The sequence below is a fragment of the Prunus avium genome, chromosome 7 (genome assembly GCF_965620075.1).
Source record: "Prunus avium chromosome 7, drPruAviu1.hap1.1, whole genome shotgun sequence".
NCBI lineage: Eukaryota > Viridiplantae > Streptophyta > Magnoliopsida > Rosales > Rosaceae > Prunus > Prunus avium.
In genome coordinates, this window is record NC_142290.1 from 6,331,584 (window position 1) to 6,342,268 (window position 10,685).

Sequence of the window (10,685 nt, forward strand, 5' to 3'; positions counted from 1 at the left end):
TCGCGGATTTTACGCGCCCAACCAACATTTTTCATTTTTGTTTTTGTTTTTATGGTTTTCAAACAATTATTTATTTTCATAATTATTATTTGTTGATCATTTATAAATTATACGTCAACTATAGGATTGATAACAAAATTAATCAACTTTGGCAACAAAAAAGACAAACTTTGTTCTCTTTTTTGCATCAATGTTGCTCCGCCACTGCCAGTTCACCAGTCTAACCAACGTGCTGTCACAACTTTTTTTTTTGGGTATTACTCGTTACAACTATTTTTTCTTTCTCGTCGTGCATTACAATATTCTTGTTCATGAATTACATACGCGTGTTCACTTTTTTTTTTCCTTCATTTTATTTTATTTTTTTAGTGTTAAGTTTTTCTTATTAGAAGAGTTTTTTTTTCGAAGGAAAAATCATTACTAAGGAAAATTACAATAGGGCAGCTATATAAAGTAAGCTCAAAATACTCGGGTTGGAGAGATCTAGGCATAGTACGCCTTTTTTTTTTTTTGGGTTGGTGTCATTTGGTTTTTTTTTTTTTTTTTTTGTTTTGATCGAGGGTGTCAATTGTTGAGTAGAGGGAGAGGGGAGTATTATATTGGATTGTCTCCTACATGAATCGAACCCAAGTAAGAATGTCCAAAGAAATACATGGTTGAGTTTCTCCATTCACGCAAGATGAGCCCAACAAATACACCATAAAAAGGGAAAAAGTCCAAACAAAGTCATCAAAAGGCCACATTAGACATAATGCCCAGTCTAGATATAAGGTCAACCAAAGCCGACAATAAAAACTTGGTTTTTAGCAAACTCGAGGACAAAGTCAATAGAGTCGTCTTGCCATGAAGACTTGGACAACACTATCGTGGCAAAAGTTGAAGGGAGAACCTGCCACCACACAAAAACAATACCCACAAATCTGCCAGAACCGACCAATCCGTCAAAAGCACTGGGCATATGACGCCATCAGATACGCCGTCGTGAAAGCAGAAGTAAACAAGCTACAAAAGAATAATTTTAATCGCTAGGTAGATTTTCCTAGATGGATGTCAAACTCGGTCATGGTTAGGAAAACGGAGGACAAATGGCACATGTGTGTCGACTTCACCAACCTTAATAAGGCGTGTCCCAAGGACAACTTTCCTTTACCAAGAATCGATCAGCTGGTTGACGCCACGACAGGGCACGAAGAACGCCTACTCGGGGTATAACCAAATTCGAATGCACACGACCAACTAGGATAGCACGTCCTTCATCACCGATCGTGGCACATACTGCTATTAGGTCATGCCTTTCGGGCTCCGGAACGCAGGGCCTACCTACTAACGACTGGCCAACCAGATGTTTGCCGAACAGATTTGCAATAGCATGGAGGTATATGTCGACGACATGCTAATAAAAAGTATATGCGCCGACCAACACGTTGCAAACCTAGCCAAGACCTTTGCGATCTTAAGAGAGTATGGAATGAAATTAAATCCAGCTAAGTGTGTATTTGGGGTCGGCTTGAGCGAATTCTTATGCTTCATGGTCAGCCACATGAGCATTGAGGCTAACCTGGAGAAAATTCAGGCCCTCATTGGTATGACCCAACTCAGGACCCAGAAGGAGGTTCAGAGCCTGACAGGACAAGTGGCGGCATTGAATCACTTTATATCAAAAGCAACCGACCGATGCCTCCAGTTCTTCAAAGTCTTCAAGGGGAATAATAAAATAGTGGATTGGACGCCAGAGTGCGCCTTGGAGTTCGAAAACTTGAAGACACACATGAGGTAGGCTCCCATACTATCCAAACTTGAGGTCGGGGATATATTATCACTATACGTATCTGTATCCCCCTCGGCAGTAAGCTCTATGCTCACCCAAGATCAAGATAAGGTGCAGCACCCGGTCTATTATGTAAGCAAAGCCTTGATCGATACGGAGACTCGGTACCCAAAGATCGAAAAGATGGCCTTGGCCCTAATCGTCTAGCCTCGGAAGCTGCGACCATACTTCCAGGCACACTCTATCGTTGTCTTAACAAACCAGCCACTTAGCCACATTTTGCGAAAACCCGAAACATCTAGTCGGCTAATCAAGTGGTCAGTAGAGTTAGGAGAATTTGATGTCACATACCAACCGCGCATAGCCATGAAGGCACAGGCCATTGCTGATTTCATCTCGGAATTTACACCACTAGCTTTCATAACTGCACTAGAATCTCCTGACACAAGCCTAGGCCTAGCACCAATGGTGTCGCACATTGCCCCCACCACCGACTTGGCCCAACGACGATGGACCCTATATGTGGATGGCGTATCGAACGTGCATGGATTTAGTGCATAACTGGTTTTGATCTCCCTTAGAGGGATCGAGATGGAATATTCTCTCTGATTTTGGTTCCGGGCCTCGAGCAACGAAGCAGAATACGAAGCCCTCCTAGCAGGACTCTATCTGATAAAGGAACTGGGTGCTGACACATCAATGTCAACAATGATTCACAATTAGTGGTCAACTAGGTCACAAACAAGTACCAGGCTTGGTTATAGCACATGAACGCTTATGTCCAAAAAGTAAAAAACATCTCTACTTTGCAGTCACATACAATCACCCAGATTCCACAAACGGAGAACACCCGAGTTGACTCATTAGCTCGACTCGCCTCGTCCCTAGATTTAGAACTTACTTGCACAATCCCAATCAAGTACCTGCCAGGCAAAAGCATCAATCAGGTGGACTGCCCAATTTTGGTCTTGGACAACGCTCCAAACTAGATGACCCTAATACGGGACTTCCTCACCAATGGTATCCTACCCCAAAGTAAGGTCCAGGCCCGAAAAATTGAGGCGAGAGCAATTCGCTATGTCATCATTGGGGAGAAATTGTACAAACGGGGCTACTTCTTGCCCCTATTACTGTGTGTTACTCTAGAGCAAGGGCTGGAGGCCCTCCAAGAAATCCATGAGGGGATATGTGGTGACCGCACTGTGGCTCAATCAATGACCACCAAGGTTGTGTGGCAAGGATACTTTTGGCCTACCATGGATATTAACGCTAGGCGCTTGGCCAAATGTTGCCGCCCATGCCAGCTCTTCGGCGGACCAACTTTGCAGTCTTCGCCATGGATTACTTCACAAAGTGGGCTAAGGTAGAACCTCTGGCAACAATCACAGTAGCCAAAGTTCAGAGTTTCATTTGGAAAAACATCGTTTGCTAGTTTGGTATCCCCCACACCATCATCACTGACAATGGAAAGCAGTTCGATTGCAAAAAGTTCTGAGACTTTTGCCTCGATCTGAAGATCAAACTTCGTTTTTCTTCCCCAGCTCACCCTCAAGCAAACGACCAGGTGGAAGCTGTTAACAAACTCCTCAAGGGTACACTTAAGAAAAAGTTGGGGGCTAAGAAGGGGGCTTGGTCGGAATTACTATTGAGCGCACGTCGACAGAGGAAACCCCATATTCTCTAGCTTTTGGGGCTAAAACAGTCATTTCCATTGAGGTTGATGTCCCCACACATCGGGTCAACCACTGTACACCTGAGGTGAATGCGGAGCAGTTCTCTCTTAGCATGGACTTATTGGAAGAGCATTGACTCCGCGCTGCTCTTCATCTCACCTTGTATTAGCAACTTACGACTTGGTATTACAACCAGCATGTTCGCCAACATAACTTCCGACTAGGGGACTTAGTTCTCCGCACAATACTACTTGGGACCAAAGACAGAACTGTTGGTACCCTGGGGGCCAAGTTGGAGGGAACATACCAAGTCCTCGATGTCGGCCGACCCGGAACGCCCAGCAATTGCCACATCCATGGAACACCGAGCACCTAAGGAAATACTATCCTTAGGCACAATGGGAGACTTCACCCGATCACATTACTGTTTTGGTTTACTATCTACTATGTTTTCCTTCCAAGCACGTGCACTATAACATCCTTGCCCCAATTTAATTGTTTTATTCAATTTAATTCAATTTAATTATTTTTATAAAATTACAATTTTGCCCTTGGGGTAAGGTCACATTAGTCACTTTTCGATCTGTAAGGATTTCCAGGATTTGAATGCTACAGTTGCGTAGAGCTCATCAATACGAGTTTGTAGACACGTAGTGGGTACAAATCGGAGTTTTAACGAAGAAGTTACGGTTAACGGAAGTGCAGTGGCACAACCGTAATTTTTTCCAAGTTGGATTTTTAAAAACCCAACTCGGCCTTCTCTCTCTGGAGTCTCCCTCTCTCTCTCTCTCTCTCTCCGTCGCGCCAGCCAGATTTTCCGGAGTTGAGTTCGGCTTCGTCCGGCCACCGTTTTCGACGAAACGACTTGCAAAATCTTCCTCTCCTCCTCCTCTATTTGACCCACCCATTTTCCCAGCTAAAAAACGTAAGGAAATTAAACTGGAACGACAGGAAGTTTGGGTGATTTTTGAAGTTTCCCACGCCGTTTTCGGCGACTCCGGCCGCCATTTTCTTCAATTGAGGTATGAAACTTCATCTACTCTTCGTGCTCTATCTGTTTATGTACGTATTGTAGATCGATTTTGAGGTTTTACATATCGTTTAATATACTCATTTTTGGCCGACGATTTCGGCTTCGTTCCGGCTAGTTTTTGGCCATGGTCCAAGAACAAAAAGTGTTCCCCGTGTTAGTTTGAATGTATTGGTATGGGTATTGTAGGATGTTTCAAGGATTTTCTATCGCTATAATTTTCTCAAGCCACCCAAGCCCTGCCGGCACATGTGGCGGAGCTTGGGCCACTAAGTGGCTTCCCATTTTATTCAAAAACACTTCCCATGTCGTCCAGAGCACAACGGTATGCTCGGATTCGAATATTATTATTGTATGACAGTCGAACGGATTTATGCCTATTATGCGATATCCATGTTCGATATGTTCAAACCTTTAGGATCGTGTACGAACTCACGGATCGAGAATCGGAGTCCTGGATACTTCGAATCATTGATTCTAGGGTTACGTAAATCGGTGACCGTCCGATCGTGCAATCAATAGCAATCCAACCGCTCGATCGAGACCAAACTTACCGAATGTGTTTATTGGACTTTGTTGAGCCCGTATGAACTTTAGGATCGAAAATCAGAGGTCATGGGCCCTGCGGGCCTGGTTGACCAATATGAGAAGTTTGACCCCTCAGTTGATCGTGAGTCTTCCGAGGTAGTTTCACCCTTCGAGAAGTATTAGAATGACCTTAAAAATAAAAAAAATAAAAAAAAAAGTCTTGATTGTATTTGAGTTATTTGATTATGTTGAGATTTTGAGATTATTTTATTGTTTTAATTGTGGGGTTATCGGATGTTATATTGATATTTGAAGTTATGGAATACATGATTATGGGATACTTGATTGATTGGTTGTGAAAGTGAGTCTTGGGACTCGGCTAGGATTATTAGGAAGCAAGTGTACATTGTTTTAAGTGAGCATTACTTTTCTAATATGGAATTGCATTCATAAATTAGATTTGATATATGTTTTTACTATGATTTTATCGGAATGTGATATGGGATTTCCAGGGATTACTACTGTTAGTATTATTATTATTATTATTGTCATTACTATTATATATACATGAGTTTGGGGTATCTTTGAATATTTGGAAATTGGATTTAGAGAATATCATCTTTTATTTTATATATATATATATATATATATATATATATATATATATATATATATATATATTATATTATGAAAGTGTTTTATGGATTTTCTTGCATATTTATATACTTTCAATTATTTTGATTATTCAGATTGACTATTTTGGGTCTTTATGGAATTTATGCTTGTGAGAGTTTATTTTCTATACTATGATTACATATTTGGGAAATTTTGAACTAAGGGAGGGTATATTATTTTTTATATTATGTATATGGGTTGTGATCTCAAAATCATACGTCCCTTCCTTGGTTACTACACCCACACGTGGCGTTGGATTTTCCTGCGTGTGGGCTGATTTGGTCATTAATACTTTATCACACGTGGTGTTGGATTTTCTGGCATGTGGTAAAGGTTCGAACACCTTTGGTCGGGTGTGCCTTAGGCCCTTGGCGGGGTAGTCCGCGCTCGTAGGACATGGTTTGGTTTAGCCACATGTGACATTGGATTTTCCAGCGTGTGGGCTCACTTAGTAATGTTAGTACTTTATCACACGTGGCGTTGGATTTTCCGGCGTGTGCGCTATAGAGTGGTTGTCCCATGGTTGGACAACTCATCCCTAGACGCCGGGTAGAAAGTTGAAACCCTCGAGACAACCCCGCGCAGCTTCTAACTCCTCCTTAACCTGCCTTTTCCCCCAATAGTCTTGTTCAGCTCCGCTCTGGTCATTGCTTGCTTATCCTTTTTACCTTTGTCAAATTCCCGATGAGCAGCCACGTTCTGAGCAGCAACATACAACTTCACTGTGGCTTGCACTGGAACATGGTTAGACAAGCAAAATGCAATAGTAACCAAGGACAAGGGGGCACCAAAATATATCTCACCTTCATTTGATCCTCCAAAGCCGATAAGGTCATGCCACAATATCCCATCTCCAAAGGGAACAGTCCCTTAATGACCTATGGCTTCAAGAGCCTCCTGCTCACCTCCAAATATGAGATCAGGACCAGATCTCCGTCCACCCACAACTCCAACGGACCACTGAAAGGCTCTACACTCGGCCTTTTTCCTATCTTTTCAACAGACGATTGCTGTCTTTTCCCTCCTCGGCTGTTCTTCAATCCACCTCTTCTTCATGTCTCAGGACAATGGCTCATTGGCTCATCTTTTTTAGCTCCCTCGAGTGGACCTTGTGGCAACACTGGTTATCTAACTCCAAGCCACCAACATATGCTGGGACTGGCCCACCCCACATGTCTGTGAGCCACCAACCGATCCACTGGATTGGCCTTTCTTGGCAAGCTTCATCAACTTAGCCTGCATAACAGGATCACTTCGACTGGGCCTCATCGCTGCAAAATCACGAAAAAGTTTGTTGTGGTCAACGCATCGATAAGACTCATCATTTGAACGGTAAGACTCACCTGCCGAGCCGGTCACTGGCAAGCAGCACGTCTGCCGCTCTTTCCGTAGTAGGCAGGGAAAGCACCTGGTTGACTTCGTTATGCTCGGTTGCTGAGAGTTCCACCAACTCCAATTCAACTGCACAAGTAATGGAAAACTTCAGCCTTAGTGAAAAACGTTGTCGCAAAACAAAAACAAAAACAAAACAAAAAAAAAAAAAAAATCTCAACACACAAGAGAATTGAGCAGATAAAGTAGGGAAAGCATATCTAAAACTACCACACGTCAATCAGACTTGGTATCCTAAAACCCCCTCGGTATCCTAGGCAGTGTCGGTTCCACTCTTTCAGCAAATTCCCAGGCACCCAACGCATAGAAACAGTGCGGTTTTCACGTCTTCTAGGATGAAGGATTACTATTAATCATCTTCCTGATAGCACTTTGAAGGTAGCAGAAGTCGACCTAGTATGGACTTTTCTTCAGCAAAAAACAGTGCAACATTTGGTTCATGTCGGCTCTGAATTATGCATCCTCCGTCACAACACATGGACACTCACCATGGTTCTATATACATTTGGATTCATTTGGTGAAGGGCTACACCGAGCCGACTAATCCATCCTTGAAGAAAGGGAGATAGAGGCAGTCGAACCCCCTGCTCAAACATATCTGTACATAAGGTTACCCACCTAAGCGAGGAGCACTCGGCTTCTCATTACCCAAGGGCGCCCTAAACCTAATACTACTCGGAATGGCATATTCTTCCCTCAAGCGCTCTAGCTTATACTGCTTCAACCGACCACTCTTCCTCTACCTTAGCTAAGCCCTTACCCAAGCTTGATTTCTCCACCCTACCTGACCTAGCCACTACTATCATGACTTCAAACCTTTCATCCCCTTCGACCTGATCGGCATCCGCTACATCTTCGCCTCCCACCTCTCTTCCTGCCCCTCGATACTCAAAATTCCCACCGAGACTGATGGGCATGTCCTCGCCCATTTGCTTGGCTGCATCATACATCTCATTTACCATGTCTAAATCATCCACATCATCTCCAAAGGCTGATCCGCTATTCGCCGTATTTTTGTGAATCAGACATATTTGACCAACTTGACATGCTTAGACTGACCATGACACTTTAAACATAAAAGCAAAGGCAGAAGGCCTTACCCAAACACCCTCATAACAGTACCGTGTCAAACGCCACGCCACCCATTCCCTTCTGCAATGACGGCGCACTCAAAAATCGCTTGAAAAACTCTTTCGACTGGAGCTTCAAAATAGAGACAACGGAGAAAAATGGCAAAAGGGGGGCTGCCCTCCCTTTTATATATTGACGACTAAGCATCCGCACCGTCCACTTATCGGCTACCCATGCTAGGATGACCACAAATGGCAGCCCGACAGCGCCCATCACTTGAAACGACGGAGCCTGCACTGATGCGACCTTTCGCATGTCGTTGACGTTAGGTGCATTTAACATGCTGATTGTTCAGCTAATCAGTCATCGCCACGTCACACTGCCTCAACCACCCCAAAATTCAAACTTGCTGCCACAAATCTTTTTCAAACGCAACTTCCTCGGCTGGGAACTTGGGGGCTACACTACCAGACCCCTTTTATGGTCGACTTTATATGAAATGGGCTCAGCTCATCTAAAAATAAAACTCATACAACTCCTCACCCAAGATCAGCTCCTTGAGTTGAGAGTTGGGGGACTACTATTAATAGTTCGAATAGCCGAGCCTATCAGAAGACACCACGTGGCCAAGGTCGAGGTGCTAGTGTACCGACCCGACTAGATTGATCGCCTCAGGTACTGTTAATAGGTCTTAGACTCGAGCTTATCAGAGGATGCCACATGGCCAAGGTCGGGGTGCTTATGCACCAACCCTACCAAGCTGACCGCCCTAGGTCCACTATGACGTCATAAGAACAGAAAGGCAAAAGCACTAGTATACCGACCTGACCAGATCCCTGTCAGACTAAGTCACTTCACATACCTAATACTAGTATGATGGGAGAAAGGGCATTTAATGAGTCTGACATCCAAGTTAGGTGTCGTCGTATTACTTAGTCCTTGATAATCAACACAGTGACTGATGCCTGTAACCACTCTCTGAGACCAGCATGGGGAATGGCTGAAGATCTCCCCTTTGCTAGATTTAAGGAGATATGATCTTTCCTTCTCCCTTTATAAATACTCTTCACCTGCATTGAGACAAAGGTAATAACTATTCTCACCCAAAAACTCTGTGTCCTTCTCCTTACTCCAAACCAACCACTAACTTAGCCATCAGAGGTGGTTCAACTGATATCACACTAGCTCCCCCTTGTCTGATGGTCTAGTTGCTTGAAGTGTGCACGTTGTCCAGGAAAATCAAGTCAACCCAACAGCATAGGGTACGTTTCGACCCTAGCTCGAATCGAGACCCCCATCCAACAGAACCGGTCTCCCCTATCAACAAGGTCACAAGTTTAATTACACGTGCTAAATGTGTGCAAGGGAAAAATTATATTTTCACTCTTTATACAATTAATAAATAAAATGAAAAAAAAAAAAAAAAAACAACCACCCAGTTATTTCTCCCACCCCCATCCACCATTGTTATCCCCAAATCCTTTCTCATTTCTCCTTTATCTGCAACCAACCACCCCACCATCATCTATAACCACCCAAACCCACCACCTGCACCGGAAGAGGCTAATCGACTTGAGAGAGGAGATCAGAGGAGTGTTGGGGCAGAAGGGAGAGGAGGGCAGAGAGAGCCCTCTCAGTGTGCTTGGGAGGCATTCTCCGCATCAATCCCATCGCTACTTCCATTTTTGTTCCTTGGTTTTCTTTGTTTTCGTTTCTCAAGTGAGGCTGGCTAGCTCTAAAACTATCTCTGATAATTTTTATTTATTTTGTATTTTGACAAAAAGTATAGCTTATTGTTGTTATACTTAAAAAGTAGGGTTGGGCATTCAAACCGGTAACCCGATCAAACCGCTCAAACTAAACCAATGGTTTGAGTTGGTTTGGTTTTTTTTTCAATTTTTTTTGTCATCGGTTTGAACCCAAGCCAAACTGAAATATATGGTTCGGTGTACGATTTGCAATATTCAAAACCACGGTTTAACCAAACCAAACCGATGGTATTAAAAAAATATTATATATAATATCATTATAAGAAATATATATATATATATAATACATAGTTTCAATCTTTTCTTTTTCTTCTCTCTCCATCTCTCCATTTGTCTTGTCTCTATCAGTCCCTGTCTCTCTATTTTTTTTCTCTCCTTACATTTTTCTTCGCTCCCTCTCCCCGTCTCCCTCTTTTTTTGTCCTTCTTCTCCATCTCTCCCTCTTTTTTTCTTCTTCTCCTCTCACATCCCTTTTATTTCTTCTCTCTCTCTCTCTCTCTCTCTCTCTCTCTCTCTCTCTCTCTCTCTCTCTCTCTCTCTCTCTCTCTCTCTCAGAAAGCCAAAATACCCAAACTAAACCAAACCAACCCACCAAGTCCAGTTAACCGAAACGGTCGGTTTTCATCGATTACGGTTTGGTTTCGATTTCCAAAATAGCCAAATCGAGGGCTACGATTTGGTATTCGGGTTAAGCTCAAAACCAAACCAACCCAAACCGAGCCCACCCCTACTTAAAAGGCCATGAACGCAGCAACCAAGTTGGTTCAGTATGTTCAGTA